At 38.7% G+C, this 7,886-nt stretch overlaps 1 pseudogene; it reads left to right on the top strand.

Moving 5' to 3' along the window:
- The first annotated feature begins 7,520 nt into the window (after positions 1–7,520).
- On the top strand, positions 7,521–7,620 carry LOC116477485 (U6 spliceosomal RNA; annotated as a pseudogene).
- Positions 7,621–7,886: the final 266 nt, after the last annotated feature.

The following is a 7,886-nucleotide window of genomic DNA, read 5'->3' as shown; positions in this document are numbered from 1 at the left end:
ATTCTGTATTTTCACCTCAGAAAAAAAATTATCCCACATTCTGTAAATTTGGATCTCCCAGAGATAGAAAGATCACCCAGAGCGTAGAGCCTTCTGTCATCTCAGGGAGAATCCCTCTCCATTATACATTTTCACTCCCGCTTTCAGCAAGACAAATTCCTCTTTGTTTCACGCACTTCAATTCAGCAAGCAAGCAACTTTTAGTGCTTGTGCAAGTAACCTTTGTATCTCACCCTCTACCCCGGGGAAGCTTAGAAAATATTTTTTTCCTTGACAGACAGTCATCTTAAAAGAATTCTAGAGTTAGCTATTAGAAAAACAAACAAACTTGTTCTCCACTTCCTTATACTGTACCTATCTGCTCTCCTGTTTCAGTGAATAGAGAAGGCCTCAGAGCTTCATGGTGCTGGATACACCAGTACAGAGTTGTTAAAAGGAAAGGAAGGAGTCTTCTTTACCTTTCTTAAGGTCTAAGTAACACTGTGAGTGAAAGTATCATCAGGGAAAGAATTATCTGTGCATTATGTTAACTTAGTAAAATGTCCTTGCAGGCACAGAAAAACACAAAACATCTGGACAGCTTTTTAAAATAAGTAGATTTGTAAACCATTAAAAAGAGGATGGAAAGTGAAGTCTGATGGGGCAATGGAACACACACTGGGGCTTGAGGCCTAGGTGTACGTGGTCCCTTCTCTTGCCTCTTGGGACAGGCTCTCAGCTGCCAGCTCTGCGACCTTTGTTGCTACAGATCCCACCCACCTTTTTTTTTTTTTTTTTTTTGAAATGGAGTCTCACTCTGTCGCCCAGGCTGGAGTGCAGTGGCGCAATCTTGGCTCAGTGCGACCTCCGCCTCCCGGGTTCAGGCTATTCTCCTGCCTCAGCCTCCCGAGTAGCTGGGACTACGGGTGTGTGCAACCACACCTGGCTAATTTTTTGTATTTTTAGTAGAGACGGGGTTTCACCGTGTTAGCCAGGATGGTCTTGATCTCCTGACCTCGTGATCTACCCCCGTCGGCCTCCCAAAGTGCCACCCAGCTTCTTTATCCCCACTCCTGCCTGGTGACCACTGCCAGCTTCTTCCCCTGGCAGGGGCCTGGGCACAAATTCACAGAGGTCGAGGCTGGGCATGCTGCCCAAGGGCATATTGGGTAAGGCATGGCAGGAGGTATTTTTCCCCAGGCTGATAGTGCTGTGGTGCATTAGGTGGGGATTGGCTGGGGTGAGCTGCTCACTCACCCCAATCCAGGTACTGAGCAGCTCTGACAGGTTGTAATCTCTTGGTAGTCACCCATTGCTCTGGGTTGGGAAGGCAGACACATGGGAAGGGGAGATTGGCTTTCCCACCCCCAGCCAGGACGAGGTGCATTAGTGTGGCAGTGGACTGCAGGGTGGGCACAGGCATCTGTGAGGGTCTGCACTTGTCCGGCAAATGTACCTGTGCCCAAAGATGTGTGACATTAAATAGCAAATTTTAAAAACCAGCATGATGGGTCCAAAGACAGACTGCAGAAGAAAGGGAAATGCTTATATCTTAGTACCTTTAACAACACCTTCATTTTAAGGGGCCCATATTTTCATTTTGCACCGGACCCTGCAAATTAGGTAGCCAACTCTGCTTTCCACTATTTCACATCCCACATTCAGGGAATACAAGTCTCAATATAGAGGACTGTAGAGAGTAAAGGAGAATCAATATGGGTATACAGCCTTCTTACAGCACTGGGAGCAGTATATTTGCAGGGTACCATCATTTTCATAAGTCGCATTGCAGGGTACTTCAGATTTTTAAAAATAAATTCCCATCCAGCAATTACAGACATAAGAGATCCCACTTTAGTTCAGCATAGCCACACTACACACTGGCTTAGGACATTCACAGCCACCTCTAAATGAGGTCTAGATAAGAAAGAAAATCTTGGAACACCCAAGTGGATAGTGAGAGGGATAGCATTCTGTATACCCTTCAACCAACAAATAAATAATGTACCCTAACAGCTCTGTGTTGTGGGGAGGGAGAAAGGATACAGCCTATGAAAATTATTATGAAAGTTCAGAGCTAAGAGCATGCAGTGGATTTTCTTTGCAAAACAGAAAATCTATAGAAAATATGCACTTTTCTTCATTAAGATGCAAAAATACATGGACTCTATGAAGCAATGCTGAAGATACACATTCAGCAGACTGAGATGGTGAGTTAACCAAAATGAGCAACTTTCCAGGAAAGCAAAAATAGAGTATCAGAATTAAAGTCTTCATTGGAGATGGTAAGGAGCAAGATTAACATTGTAAAATATTCAATTAGTAATTTTCATGATAAACTCGAAACAATTTCCCAGAATGCAGAAGATAAAGTTGAGAAAAGCAGGTTGGTTGGTTTCCTGTTTGAATGTGAACTGGAGGAAAAGAGCAAAAGCCCCTTACTCAAGCTCTAGCTTACCTAACTCTCAGCCAATCAGTAACAAAAGATCCAAGAAGTTATCAAATGCAAGTTCTTACTGGAGGGGGCTAGGGACTTGCTCAGGGCTCTGGAGACAGACTCCAATCCCTTCCTCCTTTTAATGCTAAAAATCTTGCCTGGGGTAGAGATTTATAATGCTGATGCTGCATACAATGTATGAAGAAGTAGGTTGAGCCACTGCACAAATGCTAGAAAAACTCCTATACATGCCCTGATGTAATCCTTCCCTGTAGAAAGGCCTTATAAAACATACCCACATACTATCCTCAGGGATTAACCCATTCCCCTTTCCTTTCAGTGCTGACTCCCTTGTGCACAAGCTGAATAAAACTCTTATGTTTCTATGTTTGGTGATCTCTCTTGATTTCTGTCATGGGCGATCTCAAGAACCCAGGGCACCAGTAAAAAGGTCACGGAATAAAAATGATGAGGTGACAAAAAGTAAACAACCCAAACTCTAAATTTGCAATAATCAAAATTAAATTCTATTATATGCTTGAACTGAAAATAGGAGCAGGTACTGGGAATACTAATTACTGAATAGCAGAGAATATCAATGGAGAGAGATTGTTCATTTTAAACTATCAAGACAGCTCACAAAGCATCCAGTCAGAAAAAGTTACACACACACACACGGTCAGTTTGTCTTCAGGTTGCTTTGTAGCTCAAGTGATGGAAGAGATTGATGACTCTCCAAAGATTTTAAGGGAGAAGAGTTGTAAGCAAATGATTTTATACCCACCCAGGTTGTTATTCTTGTGGAAAGGCAACAGAAAATTATTCTGTCTTATGCAAGACTTCAGAGTTCAGCAATTTATCATACCACCCATGTAACCTACCTCAAATTAAAAAAAAATATAAACTCTAGCAGACTAAAAATTGAAAAACACAAGAAACTGTTAGCCTTGTAAAAAAAATGGCAGTTTTAAAACCATTTAAATATAGATATCTAATTGTAAGTACAGCTACAAAAGTAAGATATAAAATATAAAAATAAATGTAAACTATAAAAATATGAAATAAGAAAAATAACTTGGAAAGGAAAAGCCCTTAAAATATAAGCTGTGATGATGTTTTAGCAATATTGTCTGAGTATAGAAATCCCAGATTATGTTAACAAAGAACCGGAATGGACTGGGAAAATAAAAGCATGGTAATGTTTTTAATGAACATAGGGAGAGTGAAAAATGTCTAATACTTTGTTCTAATATTAAGTTAAACCAAAACAGGCCAGGCGTGGTGGCTCATACCTGTAATCCCAGCACTTTGGGAGGCCAAGGGGGGCAGATCACTTGGGGTCAGGAGTTCAAGACCAGCCTGGCCAACATGGTGAAACCCCATCTCAAGTAAAAATACAAAAATTAGCTGGGCATGGTGATGCATGCCTGTAATCCTACCTACTTGGGAGGCTGAAGCAGGAGAATCTCCTGAACCCAGGAGGCAGAGGTTTCAGTGAGCTGAGATCACGCCGTTGTACCCCAGCCTGGGTGACAGAGCGAGACTTGATCTAAAAAACAAACAAAACACCATATGCTGTTTACAGGAGACATATCTTAAGCAAAAGGTCACACAACATTTTAAAGTAAAGAAAGAACAAATAAACTGAAAGTTAGGAGTGGCAATATACTAACAAAGTAAAATCTTAAGCAAAAAGCAAATTTGACAAGAATGATTATCTTATATAAATGATAGGCATAATGATGGTGATAATAATAAAGCTGTGTTTTACAAATAAAGTAATACTTAAAGGGATAAAGCAAAAATTATTAGTTATATAGGATAAATTGATAGAAACATAAATGTAATGGAATTATTTAACGTTCTGTTTTTGACAGATCAAGAAGATAAAAAATAAATGATATAGAGTATTTGAACAATAAACACAGCAAGATCACAAATTTTACCTCACACTACAATTTGGATATATAATGAGAAATATAATTTCTTTATTTCGTTTGTGATTAATCTGGCTTCCTAATACCTGAAGTTCCAATTTGTAACTGAGGGAAGAAATGTAAATATCTAATCTCTCTTAAGTCTTAGTTCACTCTGATAATTTAAATAGTACTTGTAGGTTCTGTTTAGTGCCTCTCTGACAAAAATATTTGGTCTCTCAAGTGGCTCATCCATTCCCCTAATTTTCTCCTTAAGGCAGCATGTGGGTATATGGAAAAGGGGTGTGCAGCTTCATCAACCTCTCAGCATTGCCATGAAGGTGAAATCCTCAGGCTCAGGTGCTCTCCTTGAACTCCCCTCTGTTATCTCTGGTCTTTGGAGAAATGTCTGTGCTCTTTCTGGCTGTATTCTCGCCCTGCTGACCTTTACCCTTAAAGAGTGAACCTGATGTCAGTAGTGGGTTGGCTTTTCACTGCCTTAGTCACTGGCCGTTAGTGACTGCTTAGCTGAGACTGTCTCACCTTGGCTCTCACTGGTGCTGTAAGCCCATTACATGTTTGGATTTGACTCCCATTTGGCCCCAGCTAGACTACAGCCCTTGACACAGAGCTATCCATTGCATCCCTTGGCCATGTCGAATCCTTCTAGCAGCTTTCTGAACCTCATCTAATTCTGTGATCCAGGGTGGTTTAGGGAAGCTAAACAGGATGGCCTACCTCTATCTGCCTGTTTTTATAGATGTTAAAAAATAGGAGGCCATTAGGCTGCATTCTGGGTTCCTACATAAGCAAACTGATATCAAACTCAGAGTAACTCAACCAATCAGAAACTGCCAACAAAGCTCTAATTGGGAGCTGTACCAATCAAAAACCTTCAACTGACCTCCAACTAGAGACTCTCCACCTTAAACAGTAAAATGGTTTCTTTGTCTTGCTTTCATGAACCCCTTATAAAAGTTCTCTCTTCATGCCTCCTTGGTGAAGCCCAAACTGCTTGTGATTTGGTGCTACCTGATTCATGAATTGCTGTCTGCTCAAATAGACTCTTTAAAATTGTAATGGCCCTAAGCTTATCTTTTAACACAGGTCAGTTTGTCAAGAATCAACTAGTCAAATGACCAATTGCCAAATTTAATAAATTTACTTAGTTACCAGAAACTTGTTTTATTTTCCTACTTCTGAAGGTTACTGCAAACAGTTTTGAAAGTCTATGAAGTTTTAGTTGACAGGTTTCCATTTTATCTTTGTAGCATTTTAAGGAATAACCAGGTTGTTGAAACCTGAGTTATAGAGTAGTTTTGGTTTAGTGCATGTATCTACTAGTCAGGAAAGTTTATTTCAACATTTCAGCATTTTTAGGACATAGGGTCAATCTTCTCTTATTCTTTCTCTATAATTTCATATTTACAATGAATAAATATCAGATTTAGAGTGCTAATCTTAAAATAGAGCTCATTTACCAAAAGCTTACACTTTTTCACTTTAATAAATTCTGCTTTGCAGTGCACAGTATACATATCAACAGAATAACTTTAAGAATCATAGTATTCCTTTAGGGGTTTTTTATGAAAGCCAAAGCATCATAGACCAAAACAAACACAAAGTAGGTAAAGGCTTAAATTCTTAAGAATTTTTATTTAAACAAAGCACTTTTTAAGGCCACTGATGTTTATTTTTCAAATTCTGTGTGGTGACTTGTGGGGGACAGGAATGCAGATTATGAAAATGCTAGGCTTTGTCAGCAAGATACATAGCACAAAGTCAAGAGCCATCTACCTAGTAAATGTTGGTAAGAACGTTCATATGCTGTGAACTTTTATGATGTTACATAGAACATTGAAATTCAACCAATATGGCAGGCATTCATAAACTCTTGATGAGGTAGTTGACTAGATTGACAAAAGAGAAAGAAAGGTTGGAGCTAGAAAGTCAAATCTGGAATTCAGCCACATAGAATTGCTAGTTTAAATCATGAAACTGGCTATGATCACTGAGAAGAATGTAAGAAGTGAAAATGTCAAATGACAAATGACATTGAATTGAACTTTCAATACCTACACTTAAAGAGTTTACCAAGACACATAAAGGCATAGGAGTGACAGGAAGGAAAAAAGTGAAGGGAATATAAATAGAAAAATACAGAGAAGAAAGAAAGATAACCCCAGAGAACCTAGAGATAGAAATTGAGAAGCCACACATAAGTGAGAAGCAGAAGTGTAAATGTTTGAAGAAGTAATAAAAGAGGGATTTGAAATGCAGAGAGAACAGGTCTCTGTCCTTTGAGGGAGAAGCTTGGAGAAGGAGAAGGATGAAATGTACTTCTTACAATCATTGTCTTCATCTTCACTTATTTGTCAATGCCCTTAAATCAGGTATGTACACATAGCAGAGCTGTAATAAAAAGCAAGATACTCAAAAGCAGTTGGAGATTGTTTAGCTTCCTATTTCTAAATTTCCCTATTCCAGTTAAGCCAGCTTATTCTCATTGTGGGCACTATCTGACACTCTAAACCTAGATTTGGTTCTAGAATACCCACCTTAGGCAGCTAATTTTAACACTTTCTCTTGAGGCCATTTTTATTGCCATTCTTCTAAACATAACCTTACCCTCTTTTGTGGCTGACAGTTTCCCTCTTCTTTGCTCTTGCTACTCTTCATTGTGTCATTCATTTTAGCACTTTTTTGAATACCTACAATGTGCCCTAACAAATATAAGATCCAGGACAGCAGGGACCTTAAATGCCTTGGCTATTTTGTTACACAGTCCCTGAACAGTCCTGGCAGATAGAACATGTTCAGTAAATATTGGTTGATTGAATGAATCAGCACAATATTGAGCACTATATACATGATTAAGATAAAAGTTCTATTCTCAAATAATTTACAATAAAGTAGGAGAGCATCATTTATTCAAATAACTACAGTAAATAATTGCTTAATAAAATCAATGCAATAAGAGACTGTCTAGGAGTGTGGGCTCACGGAAGCCAGGGAAGAGTACATTTCAGTAAAAAGAAGGGATACACAGAGAGCAAGTAAAAGGAGGACTAAGAAAAGTCGATTGGATTTAACAAGAAAGTCATTGACCACTCATACAGAAGATTAGATTCCTTGAATGACCCTTGTGCTGAAAACAACTAAAAATGCTAGATAAAATATTAAAAAACATGCTCACTTTGGCAGCACATATACTAAAATTGGAACAATACAGAGACTAGCACGGCCCCTGTAAATTAAAATTTAAAAAAAGAGAAAACGCTATCATTTTAAATGTATCACTGAGCTGACAAAAAAGTATAGAATCTGCACAGAGTATAACAAGTAGAGTGAAAATCGTCGCCATTTTATATAAAATACAAACACACACATACACATATAACTTACCTCTGCTGGAAGTCAGAGTATAATTATTCTTGATACAGTTAGTGGCTGCAAAGGAGATTGAGGGAAGGATTGCTAATGTTCCTTCTCTTGATTTATGTGGTGGTTATGTAGAAGTATTCAGTTGTGAAAAATTCATTAAGCGTTCACAT

This window comes from Hylobates moloch, unplaced genomic scaffold, assembly GCF_009828535.3.
Source record: "Hylobates moloch isolate HMO894 unplaced genomic scaffold, HMol_V3 SCAFFOLD_2, whole genome shotgun sequence".
Classification (NCBI taxonomy): domain Eukaryota; kingdom Metazoa; phylum Chordata; class Mammalia; order Primates; family Hylobatidae; genus Hylobates; species Hylobates moloch.
Note: the sequence above shows the minus strand (reverse complement) of the source record. Positions and strands in the feature narration are given on the sequence as shown.